Source organism: Anopheles gambiae, chromosome 3 (assembly GCF_943734735.2).
Source record: "Anopheles gambiae chromosome 3, idAnoGambNW_F1_1, whole genome shotgun sequence".
In the NCBI taxonomy this organism is placed as follows: domain Eukaryota; kingdom Metazoa; phylum Arthropoda; class Insecta; order Diptera; family Culicidae; genus Anopheles; species Anopheles gambiae.
In genome coordinates, this window is record NC_064602.1 from 61,796,524 (window position 1) to 61,813,553 (window position 17,030).

General features: G+C 44.3%; 1 long non-coding RNA gene across 1 annotated transcript; it reads left to right on the forward strand.

Moving 5' to 3' along the window:
• Positions 1 to 9,145: 9,145 nt before the first annotated feature.
• Positions 9,146 to 12,318, forward strand: LOC133393663 (uncharacterized). The gene is made up of 6 exons (XR_009766315.1): positions 9,146 to 9,685; positions 9,772 to 9,837; positions 9,903 to 10,260; positions 10,325 to 10,632; positions 10,821 to 11,512; positions 11,577 to 12,318. It is a non-coding gene; the product is annotated as an uncharacterized LOC133393663 (long non-coding RNA).
• The last annotated feature ends 4,712 nt before the right edge of the window (positions 12,319 to 17,030 follow it).

Here is a 17,030-nt window from a genome sequence, read left to right on the forward strand (position 1 = left end):
CTCACCGTAAGGATGTAGAAGAGGGAAATGCATCGCATCATATAATTGGTGTGTCTCGTACACTCGAATGAGGCCACCAGTACTGCGACTCTGCAAAATAATATCGCGAGGCTTTCCAGCGTTGTTTGAAATAAATATACCACCAATCTCATCGGCTGTTGGGCGGTTGTACCGACGCTGATCCAAACCTGGCAAACGTGCGTGAATATGCAACTGCACATCTTCTTGTTGTGTCATCCTTTCATAAGCATGTTGGAAAAGGCGTGCCAGTTCGTTGTGCTGATCTAATATCTGCTGAAGTGTCGCTACAATCAATCGATCCATTTTGTTGCTTCTTGCCACACGTGCTTCGATTACTCCGTTTCGTTGCTCTTCAGCGGAAGAATCGTGAAAGTAGAGCTGTGCGTACTGTGGCGCTCGTCCTGGAAATTGGCCAAGCATACCAATCCGATGCCAAAGGGCACCTTGTATACGATACGTATACACACCTCGACCATCAGCGACTGTTCGATCCTGGCGCACTTGATCATGTGCTCGCAACGATGCACCCATTGAAGTGAATGCAAAGGCGTTGTTATACGTTCGGATGTTTTGCATGAATCGTGAGTTTGTAAACAATTCGCATAATTCACGGGGAGGCTCGGCAAATGGTGGTAGAATCACTTGGCCTCCGTTGCAGCAGAGAGTGCCAGTCTCACCAAACTACTTCTCCGCCGCACAATATGGACATGGTTCACGGACTCTCAGATAATGCCGTTGAGGTTGGATGTAGGCATCATGATATCCCAGGCCTTGCCTTAGATTTCTTGTGCCATGTCGTCGGATTAGTCGTTATCGTCGAATTGTTTTCCACCGTTGTCTTAACGGAATCTGGATATCAATAATGCTGGTTTCCATGGAAACAGGCCTACTGGACCGATTAGTCTGTCGCACGGAAGGCACTGAATTTGGGACCGATAAATTAGCAGCTCGTCGACGACGATAGTAGGTGGCTTGATATTTGCGTTTCAATCGTGTCGTCCGTTCTGCAGGAGTTTCTTCTTCCGGGGTGGCGTACCGTGCCATCCACGCAATTGTAGATGACATCTCAACAGTGGATGCGGTCGCTTCTAAATCAATCCCTGTTTGAGTGAGATGGACTGTATTCGTTACAGGTACATTATTTTCGGTGATATCGATGTTAACTGGTCTTGTTTGAGGTTGTTCCGAACCGTTTATACCGCTGGTTAGATTATGAGCATGTTGCGCATCTCGATAACGGTTAGAAGTTCCAACAGGGGGAGTGGCATGTACCGCCATTGTTTCAGTCGGCATCGTGTGGACTTTCGCGGACCGATGGCGATGTCTGTACTTAGCTTGACGTTTGCGGTTTAATCTTGCCTTTTTATCTGCTAGGGTCTCGTTAGGCGGAGTTGCATATCGAGCAAACCATGCTGGTGTTAGTGGCTCCACTTCTAGATGCATAGGAAAATTATTATCTAGTTGTTCTTCAAAACTGCTCATTATTGTAAAATCATAAGTAATAATTGTCATTGTTGTTAAACTTTTTCGGAAAATTGTACCTTTTACTCACCTATATGGGAATGAATTAGTAACTGCTTAAAGAAAATGGATTTTTTCGTTATGCCACAAAAAGTTTTTTACCGATATACTGCTTCTAGTCGACAAAAAAAAACAAAAATTCTGCGACAACGTTGGTGACACTGAAGCTTTTGTCTTGTCAAACCGTTCACGGTTTCACGCAAAAGTATGGCTTACTTTGATCGTTATGTTGCGAAACTCGATCACTGGGTAAAAATACAAACTCAAAGCAAATACGTTTGTCCCTTTCTTTTGTTCTGCATCTAAAACGTATGTTTGGAAAAAAAGCTCGCCAAAAATTTTTTACGTATTTTTTTTTTTTTTTTGGAAACCACGGAACAGCGTTCAACTATTAAATTCTGACTGTAATTTGTATCGTGCTTTCCTTACTCCTCGAAACACTCTAAACCAAGTCGGCGTCGCGTTTTCCGTAACCAAAGTGGTTGTCATTATATGGATGTAAAGTAAGCAAAAAACATCCAAGCTACCGCAGGAAAGTAACGCTGGTCAGCCTTTACTAGAATTTTATAATAGAGATTAGAGTTAAACTAAGATACTTAGTTAAACCTTAAAGGCAGACTGTGAATGAAATAAATGAATTAAATGAACAATGGGGTCCTTTCCGTTTGAAATTCGTAGGCTGAAATTTCAGCCTGTCAGCTGTTTGCATTGTATAGCAGTTTTCAAGCAGCTATCTAAGTGGGTATAACATACAGGTGAGCTTATTCCAAGGTGTATGAATTTAGAAGGCTGATTTTTATCGCTTCTGCTTCTGAATGAAGATTTTAAGAGTGTTTTGAATATTCGTCAAGCCTCAAGAAAGCTTGTTTGAACAAAAGTTTTCGCCAATCCTGTCAAAAAGTAATATTCAAATTTAGTTTTAAAAAAACATACTATGAGACCACCTGGACCACACTACATACACTTTGGTTCTAGATTCCACCAAGTGATCTCTTTAACGCACCTTGGGATAAATGTAAACAACACCGTGTTTTCGAGCAGGTACTCGAATCTAATTCTAGCTTTGAGGCTAGAATAATCTAGACTGAAAATTGCAGGCTAGTGTTATGTGTGGTTTTGTATGGAGTGTTTACATTATTTCAGCCTCCAACTGTCAAACTCCATACAAAAAACTAACTAGAATCGTGAAGGGAGCCAATATTAGAAGCTGAATTGAAATACAAGGCCACTTACATAAAGTCAGCAGATCAAGAAGCGTATCATTCCAAGAACCATGAACCATAAATCAAGAACACCGAACCATGTTCTATTAGGAATTTCTCCAGGAAACAAACAGATAGAAGTCGAACCCATGAACATAACAAATACTTTAAGTGGTAGCTTTAAGTTGGCTCAACACTCACTAGATAGCTTTTGGAAGAGATGGTTAGAAGAATATTTACCAGAAATAACCAGCCAAACAAAGTGTTTTAATGATATGATATCAGAGAACTAAACGAAGGAAACTTAGTATTTATGATAGAAAACAAAAATCTAAATCTCTGGGAAAGGGGTATAATAACGAGTTTGATTACAGGGAAAGAAGGTCATGTACGACAAGCCTGGGTAAAAACCGACACTGGAGTCTGAAGGAGAGCGGTAGTTAAGCTATCGTTGATAGATGTCCAGACAGAGAAATAGGAGTGAACGCAAGCGGTTCATGGGCTAGGGGATGTTAACACATAATTGCAAGCGGGGTACCTGCGTGCGAGGTCGAGACAGTTTGTCAATAAGAACGAAGGCGTAAGAACGCATACGAGGGAATACGCACCCGGCAACAAACGCACTTAGAAAGAAAAAAAACGTAGAGGCCCTTCACGGGATTGACAGTTGGAGGCTGAAATCATGTAAACACTCCGTGCAAAACCACACAAAAAACTAGCCTGCAAAACAAGCCTCAAAGCTAGAATTACCCGGCAAACAATGCGAGGGTTGGTGAGGTACCTCTCGCTCTAATTTCTCTAGTCTAGTCTAGTTACCTCGCTTCCTCCTATAGCGATTCTGTCGAGCTGAGCTTTCACGTCCCTCACCACCGATCTCCTTCCTACCCCTCGCCCAAGATCGTCTGACGTCTTGCCTGACACCTTTCGTTGTGTTGGTGCTCTGCGGCTGCTGTCACTGTAGAAGTTCGGTTGTGTGTGTAAAAAAAACGTAAACAGTGTTGTTGGCCGATCAATTTTGGTAAGTTTTTTTAATAATTAAGGTCTTAATTTTACATAAGTAAGTGCCATTTTAGCTAAATTAAGTGGTAGAAATCCTGCCCAATGCGTGCTGGCTCCGTCGGAAGCGGTACGTGCATGTACCGGTGTAGGAAAGTGGTGTGGTGAACAACACAGCACAAGACAACGGGTAAGTGTTATCCAGCGATTATCATGATTAAGAAACATTATTTTAATAGAATATGGCCACTTTTAACTTGCAGATATAATGCAGAAACGATATGGGCCTGCGGCAGGTGTTTGCGACTGTGCGCTGTGTATGATTGTGTATGATACGGTAAGTTGTAAGTGGGCCACGAAAGAAGAAGAAGATTGTTTGGTGACGCTAGCGACTAGAATGCTAATCGTATGTTTATTCCTTTTTTTGCAGCCAATTTTCCTCTATCCTGGAACATGGGGTTACGAGGAACCGTTCAAGAAGATCCCCCGGAAGCTGTACGGCGACGAGTCGGGCTCTACCAGCACAATACGCTAGAGGCCCAGCCGGCACCGGGTGCCCCGATTGCACCGCCAAACGGTGTCGAGCGCGCTCGTTCAAAACGTTCGGGGCAGGAATTCAACCCTTCGGATCATTATCCTCTGCCTCACAATAGCAGCAGCAGCAACAGGACCGAACCGACCGCACTACTGATTGCGGTCAAATACTGATTGCGGTCCTGGCAGGAGAAAAAACCCCACGAGTGAGTTCCTTCTAGATGCACTATCGCTACATCTAAATCTGTTGTCTCTAAACCTAATGTTTTATCTTTCCTCAGGTCAACTGCGATCGAACAGGCTGCTGACGAACATTCGAAAAGGCGACAAACATTCATCCCCAGCGGCCTACGATGTTTTTAGTGTTCAGTGGTGTGCGCGACCGTCGAAGTGTTGACATTAAAAATTTGAATTAACAAGCTAAGACTATTATGGTGATGTCGTGTAGATGTGCGCAAGTGGGTTAAGATTAGACTTAAGTACGCTTTAAGGCATAAATCGATATGCCTAATTTTAAGTTAAGTGTTTTGACAAGCGCGTGTGTGTCAAGGGGCGGAATAAGCGCTAAGCAAATTAAGCGGCCGCGTCGGGCCCCGTGGTCTTGAGGGGCCCCAAAAAAGGAACCCCCCCCCCCTCCCCCCCCCCCTCTCCCCCCTCGCTCGAAGTTAAATTGCTACTAAATCCTTCTCTAGTTTAGAATATTTCCCTGCTAGACGCTTAAACCAAGCCTACATTTGTGTGACTGCTTAGGGCCTCCACTCGTATGTGCGGCTTTTACCCATCATTTAAGATAAATAAATCTAAATTATATTCTCATAAATCACTACGCATTTTTAAAGGGGGAATAAACATGATGACATATATTTAGTTTGTTAGAAGGTTCCTATGTACGTTCACTAGTTGATTTTGTCTGGATGTTTGCGGACTGCATTTCGATTGCGCAAGTCGTTTTGCCTCGTCTTGTGTTTTACAATCCCAACAGCAAGGAAGCTGCCATCATTACATTGAATTAAGCTGGTACCAGATCCAGCCCTTAGTCGTTCGCAAGGACAGACAAAAGGAAGCTGTTCATGGTGTGTCAAATAATGTGTAGCAGATGGTATAAGATGGGTACCTGCGGGTGAGAGAGTCCGTTTCAAACGTTTTATTATCAGTTGGTGACACGTTCAAAAGGATGTGCGCAGATCACGGCCCGATCCTGAGGATCTTGACACGGAACCGAGAGTGGTCATCCTCCCACTCCCCCCCCCCCCCCCCCCCGCATGTGTTTTTGTATGTGGCTATCTTCTTCTTCTTCCTTATGTAGGTGGCTTTAATCATGTTTTAAAAGAAATAAACCAAAGAGGTGTTAAACGACGTTTATGCGTTGTTTTGTCTCACATTTTGTGTTATTTTTATGCGGACACGGAAAGAAAAATGAACTGAATGCATTTCAGATGTAAGGGTTGTAAATAAAGGATACATACAGTGGCGGATTAAGGGTATCGGGGGCCCTAGCCGGTAAGACGGATTGAGGCCCCCTGTAAATGGTAAATGGTGGGCCGGGAGGAGGGGGGGGGGGGGTGTTAGCGGCATTAAACTGGCTGTTGGGAGTTTGAACGCCGTCGGGGGGCCCTACGATCATCAGTCACAGGCTCTTAAATTGATTCGCCAGCCCCGGGGCCCCAACGTCCATCCTTCCGGGGGCCCTTGTCGCTAGTACTCTGTCCATACGGCATACTATAGAATGGCGATCTACGGGGCCCCTTAATCGGCGGGGCCCCAGGCGACCGCCTAGTCCGCCTACCGTTAGATCCGCCACTGGATACATAAAGAATGATAATATCATGCCCGTCATAGGTTTAAGCCTCATATAGACGGTCCCCTCGTAGTAAGGACTGGCCAGCCGGATGTGTGGTACTAAAAAGACGCAAAAGCTTGCATTGGCTGGCATGACCAGGTATACGACAAATAGAAGAAGAAGAGAAGGGAAAATGGAAAGAAGCAGTTAGTAGAAGCTTCGGGTGAGACCTTTACTGTTAAAGAAGAGGGAAATGTCGTTGCATGTGGATGGAATGATGAGATTGTGGGTGGTACGGGTGATGAATGGTTGGGAGCGGAGATGAATGAATTGGCGAAGCCAGTTTACCTCTTTCCATGCGTTGTATGAGGAATCAATGAAAATAGTCAAATTGTATTTGAATTATGGGTCAATTTTCGGGAATATCAGGAAAGAAAAAAATGCGACATTTTTTAACACATGAGTACATTATCTCATATGGCCGTTAAAACCAGCTTACATCGGGTTGAGATCACCATTGGAGTATCACACTTGATAAAAAATCAAATTTCCGGTACGGAATTATTCCTTCACTTTCGCTCGTTTGAAATTGGCTTCATAACCGTTGATCGACATGGCGATCAAATGGCCACATCAGAAACGGCACGGAACGGCAACCACCAGCATAGCACAAATATTGCTTCAACACCAGAATTGATCGGCTCTCGCATCGTCAAGGTCACAGGTAAAACCAAATACACTACATATATATGTACCAATCGCCAATTCAAGATACAACTACAACCCTACCATATACCAGTACCAGCTGATGAGCTATCGCACACAAGCGAGCGGCGCGCTCAAATAAGAGGAAGGGGCCTGAAGGAACAGAGGACAGGGGAAGGCACCGGGAGAGAGAGTGTGTGTGGTCAAAATTTTTGGCCATTTAAATTTTGTCCACCAACACCGTTGCATTTCGGAGCTTTTTTCTTGCCAGAAAGAGATAGCCATACACTTGACATACAGCTGTCTCGTTCATATGACATTTCCAAGGCTCGCAAGCTCTTTAATGCGAGGGCTCTGGAGCAGTGAACTTGTATGGCGTGCGAGCCCTCGCGCGCCCTCGCAAATCGCTGTCACTTGCACTGCGGGTAGATTCGAGTACCTGCTCGAAAACACGGTGTTGTTTACATTTACCCCAAGGTGCATTAAAGAGATTACGTGGTGGTATCTAGAATCAAAGTGTATGTAGTTCAGGTGGTCTCTATGCATGTTTTTCAAACCAAATTTGAATATCACTTTTTGACAGGATTGGTGAAAACTTTTGTTCTAACGAGTTTTCTTGAGGCTTGATGAATACTCAAAACACTCTTAAAATCTTCATTCAGAAACAGAAGCGATAAAAATCTGTCTTCGAAATTCATACACCTTGGGATAAGCCCTGTACATTATACGCACTTAGATAGCTGCTCGAAAACTGCTATACAATGCAAACAGCTGACAGGCTGAAATTTCAACCTACCAACTTAAACCGGAAAGGACCCCGTTGTTAGATTTTCGCTCCAAACGAGCGGCTGGAGATAACCTGATTCCGGAAGAGAAATCCTTTTGGACGGTGACAACCAAGTGACGTTATGGCACAAAGTGTTGAGGAGAATAAAACGTGAAAATAAAGAATTTTTGGGAATCAACGTGTGCTAAAAACAAGGCTACGCTATAATATGCTGTTTTGAAATCTGTCGTTACGCCTGGTAACAGTCTGTTTAATTGAGTAGCGTTTTGTACCTTCTTAGAACTGACGCTCGCGCATCATAAGTTTTCGCCGCACAGTTTAAAAATTGATCTGTTTTCTCTTGTAGATAATTCGCAACTAACTTTCTCGATGGCGCCTATTCTTCGTCAGCTGATTAGCTTTAACCCGCTTGACCCTTGGAGCTTATTTTGTGACCGCTGCAGAACTTGTTTCTAATTGGCCCTATTTTTGGATCAGCTAGTTGTCTCGCCTTAAGGGTTATCTTTTCATCCTTTTCTAGCACCATCTGGTGTTATTTGCTATATCTATTCCAGCTGTCCTTCACAGCTCGTTGTTTTGATAAGGATTGATGCATCTTATTTGCACGAGGATGATATCGTGCCAACAAAGTCAATGAAGAGATGGTTTGTGTCGTGTCTGTGTCTGTCGTGTCTTCTCGATATTTTCTGACATTCAACAGACTCAACTGTCGTCGGCGGCTTGCTAACACGTGCAAATTTGATAAATCCAAAGACCAGATTGTTCGCTGCAGTGACGTGGACCAATCTACTACCATTGTCATTGCTCTGCTCATGCAGACTGTGACAGCCAGTGTATTGGCGGTACATTGGCTCCCTACCGACTTTTGCGTTGAAGTCCCCCAGGATGGATTATGAGGTCATGTTTGGGGCATGCATCTATGGTTCTATCGAGGCGGCCGTAAAAAAGGTCCTTCTTCTCTAGCTCTTTCTCTTCGGGGCGCAGGGGCGTGAACATTTATATGGCTTATGTTATAGAATTTGCCTCGCATACGCACGGTGCATAGCCTATCTTTTATAGTCTTTAAATCGCGGTGTTCCCGTTCCCTAGCCACCGCATCTCTTGTACAGCTACGAGGTCCATGTTCAGTGTGGCTAGGGCGTCATCAGGTTGTTTCAACGCTCCGGCTTTGCTAAGAGTGCGTACGTTCCCATTTCGATCGTTGTCCTGAGGCATTGCGTAGAGTCTAGTGTAGGGAGATCCGGGATTCGGAAGATGCGAAGATTCAATCCCTAGACAGATTCGATCGGGTCGGACCCCGTTTGTAGGATTTGAATCCCTAAAAGTCCAAGTGTTAGTTATTTAAGTTCTAGTTTTAATTCAGTGATAAGGCTGCTCGTTCGGCCAATCACTTATGTACAAAAAACCATTTACAAAATTAAACAATTAAAAGATTTCATTGCGATTCGATTTGGATTCGTTTGGGAATCTGATTGGGATTGCGATTCGATTGGGATTGGGATTCCTTTTGCGGTTCGATTAGGATTCCGATTGGGATTCTGGATGAGATTGGGATTGGGATTCGATTGGGATTCCGATGGGGATTGCGATTGCGATTTGATTGGGATTCTGTTTGGGATTCTGATTGCGATTAAGATTGGGTTTTCAATTGAATTCCCCCTGTGCAAAGTGACGGAAGAAATCATTCCCTTTCGCGCATTTTCTCATGTTTCTTTTTCCCTCTTACGGCAAATTTTTCGAGCAGCCCGTCGAGCTACCCGTCGAAGACTCTGCTTCCTACCCCTCGCCTGAGCGCGCTGTGACAGGTATCGATGTGTTCGATCGATGTGGCCAATAGCTGTCAGAAGTCTTGCGTTGTCATTCTTTGAGTAGTGCTATCTCTTTCTCGTGTGTAGCCCAATTTTAAGACCGGAATTGGAATTGGTACCGATAGGAAATGTAAACAAACGTCAACACAAATTCAACCAGTGCTCATCTCTCCCGTGAAAAGTTTCCCGATAGAAAGCGTGAAAATGGCCTCGAATCAGGACAAGAAAAGTGGCTTGATGTCCTACGCTATTGCCCGGCTCTAAAAACAGCGTCTGGAGGAAGTGGAAAGGAAACTCCTTCTTGCCCAGCAGCCAGAACCTCCGACTGTTGGTAAGTGATCGGTGAACGGTGGTTATATGCTGAACGGTGAATATAGCGATCAGTGTTTAAAAATGGTTTCCGTGGCTATATTTTAGATAACCGAGCGCGTGATGCTGTGCCAGTGCAGTTTGAAGATGTTCCGATGCCCATGGAAGTGATCGGTAAGTAACGATCGTTATGCTGTATGCTGATTATGTTGTGCTTTCATGTGTATGTTATGTTGCAGACGATGCTGCTCCGCTTAGCGAAAGCGAGGAGGAAGGTACGACCGACTCAAGCAGCGGCGAGGATACTAACGTGTAGGATATCCAGGTCGAGGTGGAAATGCCAGACCATCCGTAAGGAGATCTTTCGTGCGAGGATGGCTTGAGGATGTGGGCCCTGCAAACTGGACAAACTCATCGCTGTTTGAACCTTTTGCTGGGCCATTTGCGACTTCACTTCCCCCAGACCAAATTGCCCCGAGATGCACGGACGTTGATGAACACCCCCGCGTCCGGAACACCGGAGACAGCCCTTACACCAATCGCAGGTGGGCAGCTGTGGTACCAGGGTGTGGAAAAATGCCTGCTAACATATTTTCGGTAAACATGTTTTAAATATCATTTAACTCTTGGTCATGTGCTCATCTTTTTTTTTCTATGCCAGCGATTGTCAGCCAGCCCAGGAGGGGTTCGAGTTGAACATTTTTGTGGACGTCCTACCCGTGTACAAGAGCAGTCGGACCCAATTTTAGCCGATTCTCATGCAGGCTCATAACGTGCCACATACTCCTGTAGTGACGGTTGCAATATTCTGTGGCGAATCGAAACCGTTTTTCGTCCAGGAGTTTTTGCAGCCATTTGTGGACGAGGTGAACAGACCGTATGTGACAGGTCTGACAATTAAATCCCGCACTTACTGGGTGGAAGCGCGTGCAATAATTGCAAATGCTCCGGCACGTGCATTTATTAAAGGTATGTTGATAAAATACACTATATACAGACGCTTTCATTACGACTAAACCGTTGTAACAAGAAATCTCTTGCAAGGGATTAGCGACTGGAGCGGCTAAAATACGTTATGCGTTTGTCCACTGAACCTGTACAGTTATATGCGGTGAAACGAATTATTTCTGATTTTTTTTTGTAATATTTTTTTTCAGGTGTTAAATCGCATAATGCGTACAGCGCCTGCATGAAGTGCACAAACGTTGGTGAATTGGATGGACACCGGATGAACTTCAAGTATGATGAACAATGCCCGCCTCGGAACCACAAGGATTTTTGTGACGACAAATATCCAATACATGTCAACAACCCTACGCCTTGTACGAGTCTGTTAGGTTGCGATATCGTCGACGATTTTGTGTCAGCCGATGACATGCACCAAGGGCGTAGATGCAAAGTTGCTACATTTGTGGATAAATAAATGGCTTCCCTAACGTACCTTGTTACTTGCCACGTCACCAGCAACGTGAAGTGTCGGCGCACTTGCGTCTGTTAAGGCTGCCTTCAGATTACCAACGTAAACTGCGCGACCTGCGATACATCCATCTCTGGAAAGCTTTCGAGTATAGGATGTTTCTGCTGGTTGCCGGTTTCGTTGTTCTGAAGGATAGACTTAACCAAGGTTATTTGACTCTATACAGGTTACGACAGAGCGATTGAGAGGGTCACCATTTTGTAAACCTTGTTTACAATTTGTCTGTCAAAATCGACGCCGGTCAGCTGATGCTTGGAATAAACAACATAAATAAGATTGCAGAAGCTGAAACTAACGCTTCAAGTTTTCTTCATCCTATCACGTTCCATCGTTAATAGAATACGACTTCCTTGTTGACCTGTTCAATGCTGAGTAAGTTCTGCTGATTTGCCAAGGATATCATCGCATTGTTTACCCAGTTCCGTTTGTTCTCCAGGTTTGAAATTGCAGTCACAGCTTCTGGGGACGAGGATTTATGCCATCTAGCAGCAGCATTGATAAAAAGGGTGAGAAATTATGCAGTCCTGAACGCGACCCTACTGCGATGTGTGGGAAGCGGCGAGGCTCCATGCCGATTCGCCACAATCGTCGGGTTCAGGGTGATCGTCTATGCTGCTCCTGTTACAGTTCCGTATCGTAGCAAACGAATGTTCGTGCTCCTGTCTTGTTCCAGTGGTAGAGAATTCATGCCAACTCGGGTGCAGCTTAATTTAAGTGCTAGAGCGAAAAGACGAGAGATAAATGTCGTCCCGGCGGTGTTAAACAATGGCGGGAGTCCATTTCATTTGTGCTCGAGTCAAGTACAATACAGAGGGAATATGATGTTTGAAGCATTTGTGGTGGGTACATAGGTGACATATATAGGTAGGGGGATCATAGCTTACAAATTCCCACATTTGTGTGAGGCGAGTGCATTGCACGGCAGAAAAGAGAGTGTGTAAAAAGGTTGATCAAGTAGGTGCTCTCGGTAGGGGTGCACGGTGCTGCTGGTGTACGGCCCGTACAGTATGAGTATCAAAATGTTTTGTACATAGTGTTTATTTATATAATATTTTGTGATTGCGTAAATTGTTGTGACGAAAGTTATGAAAATATCATTTTGTCAATGTTATAAAGGAAAATCGTATTTGATAAATGCTACCAAAAAACACAAATATATTTGAAGTTTTTTTTTCTAATTATTATTGTTACAACGGGCTTGTTAAACATTAACTCACTTTTACCTTCTCCTACTCCTTGGTCAGCGATTCGACAACTCAAGCACGTTCTTCCATACACACACTAGTGAAAGTCGGGGCAACTGAAACTCACCGGGTCGGAGCAATCCGAAGCATCCTGTAGCCGAGCGGGTCAACCCGAAACGTACAAATAAATGTAGTATGTGCAACGATTTCGGTAGATACAGTATCGGACAGAAAGATAGGGCATTGGGTTTTTAACGCACCGTGCACCCGTTGGGCCAAGTTTATGTGTGGTTTGTATGTGTTTGTGTTTGTGTGTGTGTGTGTATGTGTGTGTATGTGTGTGTGTGTATGTGTGTGTGCATGTGTGTGTGTGTGTGGATGTATGTTTGAATGTGTATTGATGTGTGTGTTTGTTTCACAAGTAGGTCGTTTCGGATAGATTTGTAAGTAGCTTTTTTGTGTTTTGGGTTAGGTTTTTGGTGTGATAAGCAGGACCACCGCCCTCACGATCAGTGTGTTTTCGATATATTAACAATGTTACGGTCTTCTTTCGCCGTGGTCTTCTGAGGACGACCGGTTGACTTGCGCGTTTCGGTTGTCCAAGCGCGTTTCAGTTGTCTAAGCACGTTTCGGTTGTCCGAAGCGCGTTTGCCACAAAAGTGCGCGATTGTTCCATTACGAACTCGATCCTTTTGCGCTTAATGCCAGCAGCAGCCATTCGCTTTTACATATGGCGCTGATAATCGGTACAACGTTTACCTCGACCCATTGTTACTAACATTGCTTGCTTGGACCGTCAAGAACGCGCTGGTTAAAAACTTGGACACGGCTGATCCCGTGCTCTGCCTGCGTTCTACTTCTATACGCGATGAATTACATCGTTGTCGAGCAGTGAAAACATCGCATGGATAAAAACTATCAACGAGTACGCGAGTAAGCGTCTTCCCTTCAAAATCGAGAACAGAATACTGCCGCGCTCATGAAACAAAACGCCCATTGAAAAGAACAACTGCGCGCCAGCTCAATGCACGCACAAAGTTTACCATTCGCACACAACGTGCAACGCAGAGATGCACGAAGGCCTTTCAATGGCGTGCACTGGAGAAACACCTGTGAGAGAATGCCGAGTTCATTGCTATTGTGCGTGTGTCCATTTCGCACCGGTGTCGCATTCACATTCATAAAACAGCACACCTGCGTTTTCGTCCGAGGAACAAGGGCTGCTGTCGATGCAAACTTTAGTTTTTATCCAAGTGTAAACGCACAATGTTTCACATGATAACACACATAATAAGAATAATTTCAACGCAATATGACATCATGGCAAGCTATGTTTTTCAGACACAAACCCGCGCACTTGCAAATACACATTAAAAAGCACACTCACTTTCTACTACTACACACACACACATGCACACACACACACACACACACACACACACACACACACAAACACACACACACACACACACACACACACACACACACACACACACACACACACACACACACACACACACACACACACACACACACACACACACACACACTCACACACATACACACACACATACACACATACACACACACAAACACGAGTAACGTGGCAAAACAAGTGCACCGTGCATTGAAAAAAAAGGGTCCTATCTTAATGTCCGATACTGTACGAATCCTAAAGCATAAGCGATTCCGGCCCATTGGTGCAGCGAGTACGGGTCGAGTATTAAACCTACTTTGACCTGACCCAAACTCGCTGCACCAGTGGGTCGGAGTCGTTTATGCTTTCTTACAACTACTTATCATTCGAGTCAACTTGAAGTCCTTACGGTAGTAGGTCCCCGAGGTAGGGTCGGATTTGTTTCCGACTCCGATCTAGCACACCCGCTCCACTTGTGGGTCGGAATCATTGATGATGCATGATTTGCGTTACCCTATTGCCTCAAAACCATTTACTGTAGCTTAGTCTAACCTGCTTTAGAATACGCGAGCATTGTTTGGTACCCAGTTAGTCTGGTATGAACTGACAGGGTTGAAAGCGTTTAACCGTTAGGCGGCTCTTGGGGCAATCGGGTGCTACTCTTCTCCCATATGAAATTCGGTGTCGTATGTTTGGTTTAATGATCCCCACGATCGTCGATATGCTTCTCAAGTTTTGATTATTAGTGGTTTGCTTCGATATGAGATTGACTGTCTTTCATTGTTCATTAATGAGCTGAGATAGTAGATGACGTATGATCACGTGCATCCAGTCTGCGCGTCAGAACTGATTATGCAACCAGATCACACACTGGAGTCGGGCTATGCTATGGGCTATGGAGTTGGTTATGTGTGTGCTGGACCCATCACGCGGCACTGTTGGATCCACAGGGATACGCCAATACATGTGTTGACCAGCTAACGGTTTATCTCTATATGACGGTATATATGAGCAGCTTCTCCTTCTGCTGATGCTGCAGTTACATCCGGGCGGTAAAAGAATTCGTTAAGATTAAACTGTGTCTGCACTGCACACCCACTTGAGAAATCTATCAAAAGATAGTATGCACAACTGCATAGTTTGTAGTATGCAGCAACTGCATACCTTTCCCTCCAACATATGCTTTCTAGCTGGGTACTTCACTCGCTTATTTATGTCCTTGTCCGTAATGCTGCTAATGCTGAGAAGCGAATGATTTCACAGCAATCTTCTGCTTGCTTGATATAATCGTTTTGCCTGACACAATGTTAAACTCCTACATGTTGGATCTTTTCACCACAACAAAAGCATATTTTACAGGATTCTCACTTATTCGATTTCTCCATTGTCACAGCTGTTAATTCATCGCAATATTAATAATTATAAAGTTACAAAATAATTAAATAAATTATAATTTGCAAGATTCAACACCAAACACCATGCCATTGCACGATTGCAATCCAGACAAATTGTAAATAAACCAGTCCAATTGTAAACAAACCATTCCAATTTGTCTGTCAAAATTTTCATTCATTTTTTTATTGGAAATCGGCCAAAACGGGCTTTTGTCGTAACCTGTATAGAGTCTAATAACCTTGGACTTAACCAAAGTGGGTATAGGGACTAGGTGGGCTTATAGGTTTGGCGGGAAGGCCATATTGGACGAACGAATGACAGGAGGGGATTCGATTGTGATACGTAGTTTTTCACCCATACTACGACACATCAACCAAAACAGCCATTGGAATTCACACGCATACATCAACAAATGATCGAATCCCCTCCTGTCATTTCGTTTTCATTTTTCTACAGCACGGCTGTCAAATTGTTCGGGATAAGCCCACCTGTATAATGAACCCACTTTGGACTTAACGATGCAGCGTACCAACACTTCATGTTGTTGATGATGGCTGTGACGTTTATGTTCACCACATATCATCGCGCTAAATGGGAACTGCCTGATTCATATTAGCATAGGTTTGTGGCAGCCTATGGATATCTGTACAGCCCGCCCGGTTCTCATGAATAGCAACGTGCATAACTTGCTGCACGTTTACAATGAAGTTTGCAGGTTCGATGGACTAAAAAACATATCAGCCTTCATTTTTGAGGCATTTTTGCATGACCTCAAAAAGTTGATGCAATCCGGGAGGCACAGCCTGGTATAAGCGGTCCATCGTTTGCTGGAACTGCAACATGTCATTGTTGCCAAGCGTCAGCAAAACAAACCGGTGGACGAACCGTACCGATGGTGTCTACGACCATAACGACCGTGCGGCAGGGCTTCGCGCTGCGAAAAAACTTTCGCGATCAATGGTTCATGACCAACTCGGGCGAGGTGGTCCGTTACGAAACGGCCACAAAAACAGGCAAGGACGTCACGATGCAGGGGTACGCGTTTTTCAATCAGGTGCCTGCCTTTACGGAACCTTGCCTTTCAACGGAGGCGAATATTTGCTCTGCCAACATGGTAGATTTTAATAAGGGTGAACTGCAACACTACGCCAGCAGTACGCTGAAGTGCAAGGTAGCTGCAGTGGAGACGGGACAGGAAGGGGTGTTAATGTTTGTGCCGTTGACACACACTTACATTTGCTAGACAATAAATTAAAAAAATATGCCTCTTCCCAAAACCCTGGTTAAGTGTTTCGGATCAGGAAGGTAAATAATGAGAAATTATCTTGGGTGCTGTGTGGCAGAATGCATTTTTTGTATTCATGAAGTCCTAGTTATTTAATTCATTAATATAATAATAATTCAAATAAAAAACTAACTAACTAAACTAACTATGTACAACACGAAACTAAACTTAACTTGTCTACCTACGCTATAAAAAAAAACTTACACTAAACTAACCTAGATTATCATTATTATTTACATTGAGCATTACTTCTTTGTTTTCATTATTCGACTTCGGCAGGATACCGCAACACGCGTTTAAAAAAATCCACCACGTATGCTGTGGTGATGGGCGCCTTCCAGGTCGCTGCGGCTTTGCGGAACAGCTCGCATACGTTCGAAAAATGTGCCATCGACACCTTCCCGTTTCGCTTAGACCACCGGCAACGCGAAATAAAGCCACTGTCGAAAACAAGATCCCGCACCTCCCTCAACCGTTTGGTGGGATCCGTTGCCATCACCTCGTTCTGCAACCATGCCAGGCAGTTCTTAGCATGTTGCTTGTCGGTCAACTTCTGCTCAATGCTTTTCAGCTCCTCCTCTGACCGTATGGGCTGCAGCGTGAAACCGT